Source organism: Columba livia, chromosome 3, assembly GCF_036013475.1.
Source record: "Columba livia isolate bColLiv1 breed racing homer chromosome 3, bColLiv1.pat.W.v2, whole genome shotgun sequence".
NCBI classification, from domain to species: Eukaryota; Metazoa; Chordata; class Aves; order Columbiformes; family Columbidae; genus Columba; species Columba livia.
The window spans coordinates 121,437,915-121,451,999 of NC_088604.1; the positions used below are offsets into that span (position 1 = coordinate 121,437,915).

Genomic DNA, 14,085 nt, shown 5'->3' on the forward strand with positions numbered 1-14,085 from the left:
AAGCACAGGCAAACAGACATTTATTCTGGCCTGTCGGCAGGCAAGAAAAGCTGATTAAAATGTCCGTAGCACTGCGGCACAGCATTGCAATCCTATCAGAAAGCCATTTGGACAAAAATAAGTTGTATTTGAAAGGATTCTATTTTTATTTTATGCAGTTCTCTTTACTGTTACTCCCCATAACGTCTCTAATTACCATAAAAACATCACCACTCCACACAAGTCCCTTTTCCCGCAGACTGTCCCGAGGAGCCCTGTGCCCATACAAACTGCCTGATTTGCCAAGCCCTCTCGTTGCAGCCTGCTCTCCCCTAAGTGCACTAAGAAATGTACTAAACGATGCCTCCAGCCCTGCTCGGTGCGAACAGCCAGGCTGGGGACGCTGCGGCCGAGAAGAGCCACCCCAATACCAACTGGAGGAAAAGATAATTTCGAAAACCATTTCGTGGTTCACATTTGAGCCCCACGTGGCCACCTGCGTCATTTCCTCAGCCGCTGCGCAGGCAGCACATTGGGAGGTCAGCGGCAATGAACTACGACTGGTGTTCAGTGGGGCACCAGGAGGTGTGGGCGCACCAACTTACTTGGAGTTTTACTCCTGAGTGGAAAGTTAATCTGAATTCGAGAACAAAAGCATTCCTATTTGTTCTTGCATGTCAAGGATTACAGCTATTGAAAGTGTTTTCTATTATCACTTTGTCACTTGCTCAGCTTCTTAATCTCCTCCTCTCTGCTGCTCGCTGCCTCCCTCCCGGTGCCCCCGGGGCTGCTCCCCTGGGGATGCTCAGCCTGGTCCCCAGGGCTGCATCCCCAGGGATGCTCAACCTGGGATGCTCCGCCTGGTCCCCAGGGATGCTCAGCCTGGGATGCTCCGCCTGGTCCCCAGGGATGCTCAGCCTGGGATGCTCCGCCTGGTCCCCAGGGAGCATCTGCCTGCGATGCTCTGCCCGGGATGCTCTGCATGGTCCGCAGGGATGCTCAGTACGGGCCTGATTCCTGACAGAAAAGCAAGACTGCCAAAAATAATCCAAATATCTAAACCCTTTTACTAACAGGTTTTAGATGGAAACACGGGCATCCAACAACACAAGCGCGTGCAAGTGCTGCAGATCAAACGCACAGTTTCAACCATCTCCTGACCTCCGAGCACCTTTCTATAATTAACGTTACCCTCGTCACAGAACGTACAACATTCATGAACTCCACTGCTGGAATACGGCAACCCCCCCGAACAGCCTGCTTTAAGACAGCCCAAGTGTTTTGGGAACTCGGGCACTAATAGCCGGTGACAGCCAAGCACTGTCACATTAGTCAGCACTGCAGCAAATGAGCATTATTTGCCCATCAGCCCCTGGAAACCATCGCCACGACCTGGGAAAGAGCCAGGAGACATTTAACACATGACTTCGAAAGATGAAGTCACCATCAAGCATCATTATCTCAGAGCGAAAGAAAAACAGCTTGTTTTTTAAACCTTCGGCAGAGGAATCCAGTGTTATCTCCTGGCTGACACAAGGAAATCTTAATGCAGCTATTATCTGAGAGCAAACCGATTTTGTAGTTTGCAAAATTAATAGTATTTAGCCCGCTAGTTTCCGTAGTAACCAAGCCCGCCATCCCTGCCTGCCTGCGACAAGGTCTCTTAAGCATTTCACATGGTACTTATCCATTTTCTTGCTCTCACCTCGCTCTCACCTTTACTTTCAGCACAGAATGCAACACAATCCACTGCCACTAAAGACTAGGCTGAGAGTCAGATTAAAATTATCCCTGTTTGCCCTGACCTCTTTTCTCTGCAGGTGAGAGTGTCCCCATTCAGCAGCTAAATGAAGCAGAAATGATGGAGTGTTTGTTTTCCCTGACTTTTCCTCAGCTTGCCAGTAAATTTACAGCCACGAATATGAAGTGTTAATTTAATGTTCCCACTGAGCATCTCATTGTCAACAAAGGCTTCAAACCATAAGAGAGGAAAAGGTTAGCTCATGCAGAAAATGACCCTTATGGTTTGATTGTCTTCTGGTCCAGACTAGCAGCCAGCAAACAGCCAAGGGCTTTGACTTCCAGCTTAATGTGTTTGATGGCGATAAATGGAGGCTCCGTACGCGGCGCGGAGCATCACCTGCGCGGCTCCTCGTCTGCCTGCGCAAAGCCGAAGGGAAGCGGCCGCTCAGCGCGCAGCCCCGAACCCCGGCCCAGCGGCTCCGGGGGAAGGGCGTGCTGCCTGGGGACGGCAGCGGGGCGCCAGCGCCGCCACGCACCAGCAAATCGCTTTCTTCACCCCGTGCTTCGAAACTTTAAGGCTTCGGGTCTGGCCACGTGCAAAAATGTTCTTCTGGAGAGAGGCCATGGGAGGAAGAAACAAAATTAGGGTTTAAATAACCAAAAGCCTTTGTGGACTCTTCATAGCAGAATTATACACACAAAAGGCTTCATTCCCTGAACATTTACTCCCTTTATCTGGCAAAAGGAGCTAAATACTTGCTGAAGGTAACGTTCACAGAACTCATTTCCAGACCAAGCAGAGCGTGAGTGGAGACCCGCAGTACACTTTGCACTGGACTAATCCTGCTTGGGATCTTTAGGAAACAAAAAATGAAACCCTGACGGTGTTGTGGAATAGTATAGAAAAATTAAGAAAAAACCTTCAATATCAGATTTTTTTCTGACAGCTAAAAGAAGCTCACAAGCAAGATGCAGATAATACGTGCTTACGTATACAGAGCTGGACTATTCAGTGAGATGACAGGTTAATTTAGCAACTTTATTGTACCCTTGCAAAACCCACTAATTAAATTGGCAATTTCACAGGCTGCTCCCATTCATCCCCAGTATGACCACGCTGGTGTTTTCCAAAACAATTAGTAAGAGCTATTGGAATACAAAGCCACCCATCATGTTAATTAACTGGTTGTTTACTCGTGCAAGGTGCGGGGACGGCACAGGACCGTGGCACTCTAATGCACTTTAAGGCCTCCAAAGCATGGCAGTTGACTGAACCAGAAAAGACTGAAAGCAAATCGGAGCGTACAGTAACAAACAGTCTGCTTTTTGTTCTCCCGGGTCACAGAGCGCTCCCATCACCCCACAGCTAAGCCCCTTCATTGCCACCAGGGACGGGCCTGGACCACGACCCCGGCATCCTACAGGATCAATGTGCAAATCTGAGGCCCAAATGGGCTGGAACAACGGGACCAGCCTCCCGGGGTCCCGGCAAACCATCCCGGGCCAGCCCCACAGCCGTGGAGCAGCGAAGGCACTGCCACAGTCTGCTTTCTGAAACAGAGGTGCTTCGTAACAGCCAGCTTTGCATCACTTCTGTTCCCAAAACTACCCAAAAACCTCCACTAGCAGCCAAGCGTAAAAACTAAACATCCCAACTGCACCCAAAAACGTCTTCCGTGAGCACAGGTACATTTTAAAGTCTGTATTCAGACATGACTTAATCTGTGTCAAAACCTTTTGAATTGCTATCGCTTCGACTCCCACATCCTACTTGTATCCAAATACGTCGTCAGAAATCTCCGGAAACGTCCAAGCAGCGTCTCCAGCGCAGGTCTCACCTGCCCAAGCAGAACGGTGTTCCAGGGCAGCTGTCCGGCTGTGGGGAAGCAGCCCTTGGTGTCCCATCCGAGCCTCGCTGAAATCCCGGCCCAGCAAGGCCAGGCTGCCTGCCAACAGGTGCAGCTGACCGGCCTCGTAGGGACGCAAAAACACGCACAAATAACAGGGAAATGGAATTCCAAAAGTCCCTCTTAATGTATTTCCTTCAGGAATAAACAGACACAGAATTAGGCATTCTCAATGTCCCCTTCTTCAAGTGCCTGCAAGGAGCCCAGGCGCGCTTGAAGAGACAGTTGCTTTTAGCTAAAAATGTATTATTCAGTGTGTGCCGAGATGTGTTTAGAAACACATGCTAGAGTTCACTAACATCATCCACAAACACACCCTGCCTTTGGTAACCATTTGCCAGTCACATTGTCAGATAACAGTAGTCATTTTGAAAGCAGCAATTCATTCTCTACAGTCCTTTCTTAACACAATTTTCAGCCTGCAATTTAGATGATAGGAAAATTACAACCCTGCTGCACTATATTATGTGATATAAATGTTATTGCAATTAAGCCAATAAGGAAAAAATCCCAGAAAACAAAGATGTTTAGTTTGTGCTTTCTCCGCATTCCGTCCCCGAACCCAAGCGCTGTCAAGAGGCGGAGAAGAGGGAGACGGGGTTCCACGAGCAGAGGGGCCGGCAAAGAGCGGAGCTCAGCAGCAACGCGGAGCCGCGCAGAGCCCGCCCGGGGCACAGCCAGCGGGAACGGGCGCTGCTGGGACAGCCAGGTACAGTCCAAAGCCACGACACACACACGGGCAACGTTTTTACGACAGATAGTCTAATACAACACTAAGCTATATATGGGGACGATTGAATTGCCACAGGAGCTCGGCAGAGCGAGCAGGATGGAACGACACACAACGACAGGCACGTTTTGGATTTAAAATGCTTGGCTGAAGAAGCCACAAGTTTGTGCTGAAATGCAGATATCTAACTAGCCCCGTAAGGCTGAAACACCCCAAGCTGCATCAGGAGCCAAGAGTCATGGGTATCAGGAAAAACCCACATTTTCTTCCAGGCTCCAGCTACTGAGCCGAGGCACTGGGGACACACAGACGTTGTGCTCCCAGCTTTGCCAAACGCCAGCTAAATCGAGTATTGAAACATTCCTGTCAATAAGAGTGCCAAGGGAAAATTAACATATCCCAGGCAAATTTCTCCCCCAGACCATGACTGTGATGCAGCAATTAGAAATGAGACCTCCACGGTCCTGGGTGGATCCAGCCTGCCCGTTTCACACGTGGGCTGGTTTGGGCACATTCAGCAAAGAGACTCATTTGTGACACCAGGTTTGCTTTGCAAACACCTTGCACCTTTTCCTTAGTGATCTCAGCTGGGTGCCAAGCAAATGGTTAGTTTGGAGGTGTCAGCCACATTAAACCACTTTATTTCTCTGTCTCTGAAGAGAAAAAAAAGAGTCCTAGCATCCATCATTTACTCCAAGGTGCTGTAACCAGGTGGAAACTTGTCTTTTATATGCTGAACTGTGTCCATGAAAACACATTACCTTTAAGTGGGCACTGGAGGAACCACACACAACATTGACTTCTCCATGCCGTCACTCAGACTGGATACTTCAATCATTCCGAGATTTAAGGGGAGATAAGCAGAGACCTCACCCGCGTCTTTCTCTGCCAGCTCGGTGTGGTTTGGAGATGCTCTGCAGCAGCAAAGCTCCTTACAAAGGCAAAGCCGCACAGAAGCCCTGAGCCCCATCTTCACAGGTGTGTCCTGGTGAACGAGCCCTTCGGGGACCCAGAGCGGCTGCCCGGGGGTTCCCAGTGACCTCAGAGAAGGCCCGGGTGGGATGCCCCACGAGGGGGTTTGGCTGCTGGCACCACAACACGCTGCAGGCCGCCTCACGCTTGTCTTACTTTAGCTTATCGTGCACCTCAGAGCATCCTGCAGCACGAGATGTCTGCTGTAAACCCTGGGCCAGGCCCAGAGGCATGTGCCGGGCTGGGGCAGAGCCGCCGTTGCCCGGGGGCTCCCAAGGGGCACCGAGCTCTCCCCACAGCCGCGGATGCAGAGCCCCAGCAGAAACGCAGTTCCCTTCGAGAGCCCCGCTCCTCCTGGCACGTGCGCGGCGACGGGGCAGCCCCCGGCAGCAGCAGCCGTCCCTAACGGCGCCCCGCCATGTGCCGCCACGTCCCGCTGATTAGCCGTGGGTGATCGCAAATGTCAAGCCATTAGCCTTGACAGCTACCGCCAAGGTTACTAGCGGCTGGAAAATCTCTTTTTAATAATGCAACTGTTTGTAAGTGGAAAAGGCGATGCTTAAAATACAAAGCGGTAATAAGCACGAATTACTGAAACAAAACGGAAAAAGCCTTTTGTTTTTAGTCAGCCTTTCCGAGGCGCATCCTGCCTGGTTCTTGAAGGGATCATGTCCTCGCAAGGCAATTTGCAATATCGTAATTAAGACAGCAGAACCATTAAGGACAACAAAAAGCCTCCAGGCAGAGCGCCCTCCCACGGCACCTCTACCAGCCGGGTACCCGCACAGCCGTCCTGCGCGCGGCTGGAACCTCCGCACGTCCCGTCCCCAGCCGGGGCGCGAGCGCCGTGAAGGAAAACAACCGTTCCCACGGAGGGCAGGGGACGGGGTCTTCACTAACACCCAAGAACGACCCACCTGCTCAGCACAGGGCAAAGCCCATCGGCTCTCCCTCGGACGCGTTTGTTCTGAGCGGTGTCTTCTAAAGCCACGGCGATTTGGGAAGGTGGGCGTGCTGCCTCTCACCGCTGGCGACTCTGGAACAGACGATTTGAAAACATTCCCAGTCAAAAGGAAGCCCAAATGATGCTGCCTTTAGCTACTGTTGACATTTTTTACAATTTCTTGGAAAAACATTAATTTGAAATGTTTTTATAGTTCATGCCAGTGCCGCAGCAGGGAATAATCACCACAGTGCAAGCTCAGAGCAAGACTCTGATACAGGAAAAATTAAACAAGGATAAGAGCCAAAAACTGTTAATGATCAAAAATATTTTACAGCAGGTTCAACAACAAAGTCTGGAAGAGATAAGTCTGTGTGTGCACCAACATTATATGAAAAGTGATTATTCAGCCAATCACGGGAACAGAGCTATTGATTCCAGTAACAAAGGACACTATATAAGCTGCAGTGTTCTTGCTCTTTTCAGCCTGGGAAAATTGATATTCTTAAACTTTCCCTTGAACCTGCAGTAGGGTTTAATCCGAACCTAAAGGAGCCTTTTAAGAACTCCCATAAATTAAAGATATATCTCTTCATTTTACACATTTTTGATTCCCGTTGTTACAGCAAAAACTCAAAAGACACTGGAGACAGAGGTGGGAGGAAGCGATAATTGCATTTTGTTAGCGTTACCAGCGCGTTTGTTTACATACATTAAACAGAACATGTAAATATTGAACATAAGTCTTGTCTTGCTGCAAACAGGTGGAAGGAGCCGCCATGGAGGAGAATACGGCACAGTAACCTTGTCGTGAGCCTGTCCCACGGTGCTGGGTGCCGGGAGGGCGCTCACACCCACAGCCCACCTGTCCCTGACCCAGGAGCGAGCTCACACCCCCCGTCCCATTTACAGCTCCCCCAGCCCCTCCTTGGTGGGGCTGCAGCGCAGCACTGTGCATTACAGTGTTGTTTTTCCCCTCACTAAGGCAGTAAATGACCTTTTATTCAACCAACAATTCCTTAAACAAAACGCGAAGCCGCCCCCGTCAGAAGCGCTGTGAGCGGAGAGGCTGATTTGTTATTTAAGCAGCAGCCAGCGCTGTGTGCTATGCAAACACAGCCCACGCTCTGTGTTCTCACAAGCCTCCTGCTGACTTTGCAACTCATTTTGTTAGCAAGGAGAACACACGGGGCTGACATCAATGCATCAAGGGGACCAGAGGCGTTTGTTCATAACTTTCTAACAAACATTGATCAATCGATTTTTGCCCGTGTGGGGAGGGAAAAGCCCACAAACAAAACACAACACATATGGGGAGATTTTTTCCTAATGGCACAAAGGGCAATTAGGCACCCAACCTCCCAGGGAAATTAGGTTCCTCGCGGTCCTCTGCGCTTTTAAAAGTCTTCCCCTTATGCTCAATGGAAACAAAATCTACTGTCAAGCCTCCAAAGGAGAAGAACATCAGCTGCAGCCAACAGAATGGCTAGTGGGCCTTCAAACAGCAGTGCTGGATGTGGCAGAACAAAAGAGACAGGTAGAGACTCCCTTAATCGAGGGAAGCCCATCCCACATCTGCCCTCTTTTGTACCGTGTATTAGATCAGAGGAAAAAGTCAAAATAGAGAAAACGCTAATTGGCTATCAAAAATAATTAAGTGTTGTGTAAATAGCAGAACATGCACATATTTACTCAGCCACATCTCCTCAGGGCTAACACGCATTCCCTCAGTGCTAGGGCAGCCTGGCCAGGGCCCCGCGAGCGCCCCGAGGCGCCAGGGCGCTCAGACCCTGCGGGACGCACTGCACCGCATGGCAGAGCTGGGCGGCTCTTCAGGGGCCCACGGGACAGACATGCTCGTTTACACAGCTCCCCAACTAACCGCCAGTTACGGAACAGGCACCAAGGGAGGGCTCCACACCACCCCCAAAGCCTCTTTTGGAAGCAGAGCCCAGAAAAGCGTCCCGGAGGGTCGGTGACAGTGAAACTGTCTGGTGTTGCAGCCCAGGCCGGGCCAGCGGTCCCGCCTCAGCTTATTTCCTATACAGCAATACACATACGCATTTCAGACACGAAGCACCAATGCTGGTGTTGGAATTCCCAGCCGCAAGCTGACAAGATGCTGGCTCCTAATCTCATACTCGCTAGTGCTTTGGGACCTGCAGCCACGGTTTGCCAGAGACCTTCCCTACACACCCCTTCACCTCACCAGCCCTGTGCAAGAGACAGGAAAGCTGCCAATGGAGTGATGGAGCCACAGCCTTCCAGGTAGCTCTTCCCAACGCTCCACCAGCCAGCTGTGGGGCCAGCTGCTGCCTGGCTGTGCGGCAGGGGAACGCGAGGTGAGCCCAACACACAGCGCTGTCTGGGGAAGCCAACAAATGAAACCTCAGAGGCAGGAATGATCACACAACTAACTGAACAGAGCGCGTAGAAATAGCGCCGACTCCAGCCACTAAGACGATGGTTCTGTTCAGAGGCAGCTGCAGGACACGTCTTGATCACAGGCCTAAGAAATTTTCTGTGTGTCTCACCCAAGCTCCAGCCTGTCCCTTGTGCCAGCAACACTGGATTTAATTCCAAGTCCAGAACTGCTGCCTGAGCCCAGGTGGCTCCCGGGGTCCTGCTTGCCCTTTGCCTAAGGAGTTCACCATCCTCGTAGCACACACCCGCACAGCACCTTGCTCTGCAGTGCAGCTGTCCTGCCGTCCTCAGATGCAGGGATGCTGCCCATAAACAAAGCCGATTTTCAGGTGAACTCGCATGGGAGCTGTGTTGACCCCTTTGGAGGGAACACGGCTGTAAAGCAGAGCAGCTCAAACACAGCACGGCCCAGCAAAAGCAGCCTGCACAGAGAGGCTGGGCTGCCACAAAGAGCTCTGAGGAGACAGCAGTTCTATTTAAAAGCTACACAACAGCAGGCAAATGGAGAAGAGAGATGAAGCACATCTTCCAAAGTTCACCACAATGTTTACTAGGCAGGAATTTGTGATCTTGCTTTTCCCCTGGAAAGGGCATGCTCTGAGGCTGCACTGAAACAGAAGTTCACCTGCTCATTAGTTGGCTCCCCAGGCGGGGAAATGCCACACAGACCGCCATCAGTGCATCTAGCAGCTCCCCGAGCACAGCAAACTGCTCGCGAGGCGCTGTGCCGACATTTGGCTGGTCCCTGCGAGCCCGAGCCGGTGAGCACCTTGCTGTCAATCTCCGGGGCCTGCGAGAGAGCCCAGCTCGTAGCCATCCCTGCTCTGTGAGAGAGCCCAGCTCGTAGCCATCCCTGCTCTGTGAGAGAGAGCCCAGCTCGTAGCCATCCCTGGTCTGCGAGAGAGAGCCCAGCTCGTAGCCATCCCTGCTCTGTGAGAGAGAGCCCAGCTCGTAGCCATCCCTGCTCTGTGAGAGAGAGCCCAGCTCGTAGCCATCCCTGCTCTGTGAGAGAGAGCCCAGCTCGTAGCCATCCCTGCTCTGTGAGAGAGCCCAGCTCGTAGCCATCCCTGCTCTGTGAGAGAGCCCAGCTCGTAGCCATCCCTGCTCTGTGAGAGAGAGCCCAGCTCGTAGCCATCCCTGCTCTGTGAGAGAGCCCAGCTCGTAGCCATCCCTGCTCTGTGAGAGAGCCCAGCTCGTAGCCATCCCTGCTCTGTGAGAGAGAGCCCAGCTCGTAGCCATCCCTGCTCTGTGAGAGAGCCCAGCTCGTAGCCATCCCTGCTCTGTGAGAGAGCCCAGCTCGTAGCCATCCCTGGTCTGTCCGAGAGCCCAGCTCGTAGCCATCCCTGGTCTGTCCGAGAGAGCCCAGCTCGTAGCCATCCCTGGTCTGTCCGAGAGAGCCCAGCTCGTAGCCATCCCTGGTCTGTCCGAGAGAGCCCAGCTCGTAGCCATCCCTGGTCTGTCCGAGAGAGCCCAGCTTGCAGCCTGCCCTCCATGGCCTCAGCCACGGCAGCCGTCCCTCCATGGCCCCCAGGCATCGCAGCCGGCCCTCCACGGCCTCAGCCACGGCAGCCGGCCCTCCAGGGCCCCCAGCCTTCGCCCTCCCCTCCGCCAGCCGCCGGTCTGCGCAGACACAGCAGAGCGGCTCTGCCTTGAGACCAGCTTTGCCTGGAACTGCCTGGGAGGAGGGTGAGGAGGTGCCACTGCCTGCAGGGTTTGAAAGTCCTTGATAAAACAACTTCTCCTAGCACTTCTGCGCATTTATACAATTACAAATATTTACAAGTTTTATTCATAAGAATCAGCATAGCTAAAAAAATACCTGGAGGGAGCTGGCAAGAGAAAACACGAACGTTTCATGGATTAACTAGACAAGTACTTGCATCCTGTCTCGCCTGCAGCACCAGCACACCCACAGGGCTGACACCAGGGCTGTTGTGCCCTGCACAGGATCCTCTCAGCAGAGCACCCAGCAACGTGTCTCATCAGAAACGAGGGGTTTGGGAGCCTGTGCGTGCAGTGACCCCGGGCAGAGGCAGCGGGTCCGTGCGGGCGCCTGGCCCCGGCCCAGCCTGCCTGCTCCAGCAGCACCACAATATGCATTCTCCCCCTCTGCTATTTACTCACAGCTACAGATGTTGACATAACAAAGAGCTAAAGACAGACAGAAGGGGAATAGTGTTGCAGCGCAGACACTAAGGGCTCTATTCTTCAGAAAAGAGCCTCTGACTTCCCCACCCAGCCCTGCAATTCATTTGAAAATCATCTGGCTGGTGAAGCTTGCTTTCCTCTCCTGCAGGACACAGATGAATGTCAGAGAACATCATCTTCGCTGTTTGTTTCTGTGCTGAACTGAGCCCTTTTAAATCCACAGAAAGCCCAATTGTTTCCGATCAAGTGGCTCAAGCTCGGGATGTGTTGGGCAGTGTGTGCCTTTGCCTCCCGCTGCCCTGCCAGGAGCCGCCTGCGAACAGCAGAGCTTCTTACTCATATTATCTCCAGAGAGCCAGATTTAAAGGGATGACTTCTTTCCGCAGAAAAACACTTACATGCTTTCTGGAGGACACACCTTGCATTTTCAAGGCTTTGCAACTACACATAAAAAAGCTCAAACGGCACAAGAACACAGACATTTGGCAGACATGACCAGAACCCCGGGCAAGGAGAGAGCGGGGCGAGCCTGGGCTCGGCGGGACCGGGCCAGGGGCCCAATTCTGCCACCAGGCTGCCCAGGTCCCTGCACGCCCCCTGGGATCACCACAGGGGCTGAGGGCTCCGGCACCAGAGCTGCTCGTGTGCATCTCCCAGGGACTTGGCGAGAGCGGTTTGGACCTGGCTGGTGGGATTTCGGCTGCAGGTCCCCAGCGCCATGCTGGTTCAGGGAAGCCCCAGCCCCATGCCAGCCCCCAGCCCCGGGGCCGCTCACATGCTCTGCTCCACAACCAGCTGTCTGGGAGCCTCGCTCCGCAAACCAGCTCTCCCCCAAGCACCTCACCAGACAGAAAAGGGATCCTGTTTTTTAAACAGTTGCTTTTTTTGAGCTTCTCGTGCCAACTAAAGTTCAGGTCCCTCACAACTGGTGGGAAAAGATATCATTGCCTGGAAGCATGCCCAGAAAGACTGGGAGCGAGCTGCCTCCTGCCGCACGGCCGCGATGCCATCTCGTGTCCGCAGCCCGCAAACCCGGCGGCGGCAGCTCCTCCTGGGCTAAGGGGCAGGAGGCGTTCGGGGAACGACCAGCCCCTGGATAAGCAAACGTGCAACAATTCACAGCATTTGTTCTGCCAGAAGATTAACATTCCGCTTGCACTGCTTTCACTCACAACCCTTCAACACGCCTCAGTGCTTTAGGTTGGGCTTCGCGGAGAATGTGGGTACCAGCTAAACTCCTAGTGTTGCTAATGTCTCCATCGGGCAGGGATTTGCAGTTCTGGACGGCAGACGAGCTGTCCTGGCACAGCACACAGCACCAGAGCAGCCTCCCGTCCCAGAGCCACATGCCACTGCTCCTCAAGGGGCTGTAAAGAGGCTTTCCAAGGAGCAAATAAATGAGCTGACTTCATAAAAAAGAAGCAGGGAACCAAGTAAAGTATGCTCCTTCCCTCAGGGAAAGGGACTGGGCAAGACACAGGTCTGCTCTGCAAGAATTAACAACAGTGGGTTTGTGGATAGTGTTTCCAAAACAAAACAAAAAGACATCTCCTGCCTATTAGGAAGGTGACCACTGACCTTTCATCTTGGTTTCCTGCCTCTCTGCCCTTGAGCTCAGCCTGTTTTCAGTGCCCTTGGCACACCAGAGGCGGTGTGGTCACAGCCGGGCACACACGGCCCTGCGCTGCCCGGACAGCCCACAATGCCGCTTTTGAGTTGCATTACCTTGAATTTCGCCAGTTTTGCCTTCCTCAAAGCAATGCAATAGGAAGCAAACTTTAGGGAAACGCGATGTTCAGGGTTTTGCTTCCCTGCATCCCTGGGGACAATGCAGAGCACAAGGTGATTTCCACTGGGTACACCCGGTTTGTCTCGGTCACCAGCACACTCTTGCTGAAGCACACGGGTGTCAGCAGGTCCTGCAGCACCCAAGACACACGTCCTCCCTCTGCCAGGGGCTCGGTCTGGAAACACCCCCCAAGCCGGGGGGACACCCACCAACATGAACCAAGGCAGCACACAGAGATGCTCACCCTCACAGCTGCGTGTTGGATTTACGTCCTTCCTCTTGTAAAATCTTTCCCAAACGGTAAAAATGCTTGAAACCCTGTACTAACTCCTGTACCAGGACAAGTGTCAATCCAGCTGAATAACGAGCTCCGGAGCAGCGCTGCGGAGGGGCAGGCCCGGGAGGATTTCCATTGCCTTGTGCACATTGCCACCTTGTGGCTTCCCTCCCGGCTTCCGCAAAAGGCTCCAAAATACACAGATGCAGCCAGGGCACACGTGAAGTTATTTGGAAATACCTTCATTTGCCTGATCGCAGCCCCAGCCAGAGCAACAGCGGCCTGGGAAACAACCCCACACACAGCTACAGCGCTCAGAGGCGGCTTCATCGGCCTGCCGTTCTACAGCCGTGCTGCTCCGGGTGCCGGTTCAACCATCTCGTGTTACAGCAGCCAAAGGAACCAGGATACAAAATAATTTTGCATGTGGGATTACTTCTAAATGCAGCAACTGCATTTTTTACATTTCCCCTGTTCCTCTGCTAATTACTGTTTAACAGGTATGTTAGCTGCATAATTATTTGTTTGCAGATGAGGTTGACACTGGTTTACAGAGTACAGACAACTGTGTAATTCCTCTGTAGCTACATGGCAATTATTGTGCTATTATAGAGTAATTAAACATTCAAATAAACATTAAAACAAGGATTTTGTATGGGAGTTGCCAACAACCACCGGACAGAAAACCAAACAGTAATTCCAATTATAGTGGTACCAGCTAAAGCAAGTAGTTAAGAGTCTATCATCTTTTACACTACAAACAGTTTTGGATGCTTTTCCAGCTGCAGAAGCGTCTGGCCTAACAACCGAGGACAGATCTAATTTTGCAAGTTCTCTCCGTGGGTTAATCATTTTGCCATCCAGTCGTGTCTCTCCTTCTCCGATGGACAGAAGCAAATACACCATCTATACTGAAAAGAGCACAAGCACTCCAGAAGTGCTCTCCAGAAGACCTTCTACAGCAGCTGCCTTGGCCCTGCACAGAGCCAGCCCAGCGCTGCCGCTGCCACCCAGGGCAGGGACACGGCAGCCTGGCTGTGGCACTGTCCCCAACGCCAGACCCAGCCCCAAGTACCAGACCCTGTCCCCCAGTGCCAATCCCCAGCGCCAGGCCCTGTCCCCAAACACCAGACCCCAATGCCAGACCCCGTGCCCCAGCGCTCCAGCCACCAG

At 52.5% G+C, this 14,085-nt stretch overlaps 1 protein-coding gene across 1 annotated transcript in view; it reads right to left on the reverse strand.

Annotated features, from left to right (window-relative positions):
• KIZ (kizuna centrosomal protein) overlaps positions 1 to 14,085 on the reverse strand; it is a 113,808-nt gene that overhangs the window by 87,921 nt on the left and 11,802 nt on the right. The window contains exon 2 of the mRNA XM_065059469.1: positions 6,249 to 6,367. The gene's annotated coding sequence lies outside the window, so the exon portion shown is untranslated. The remainder of the gene's footprint in view (positions 1 to 6,248; positions 6,368 to 14,085) is intronic.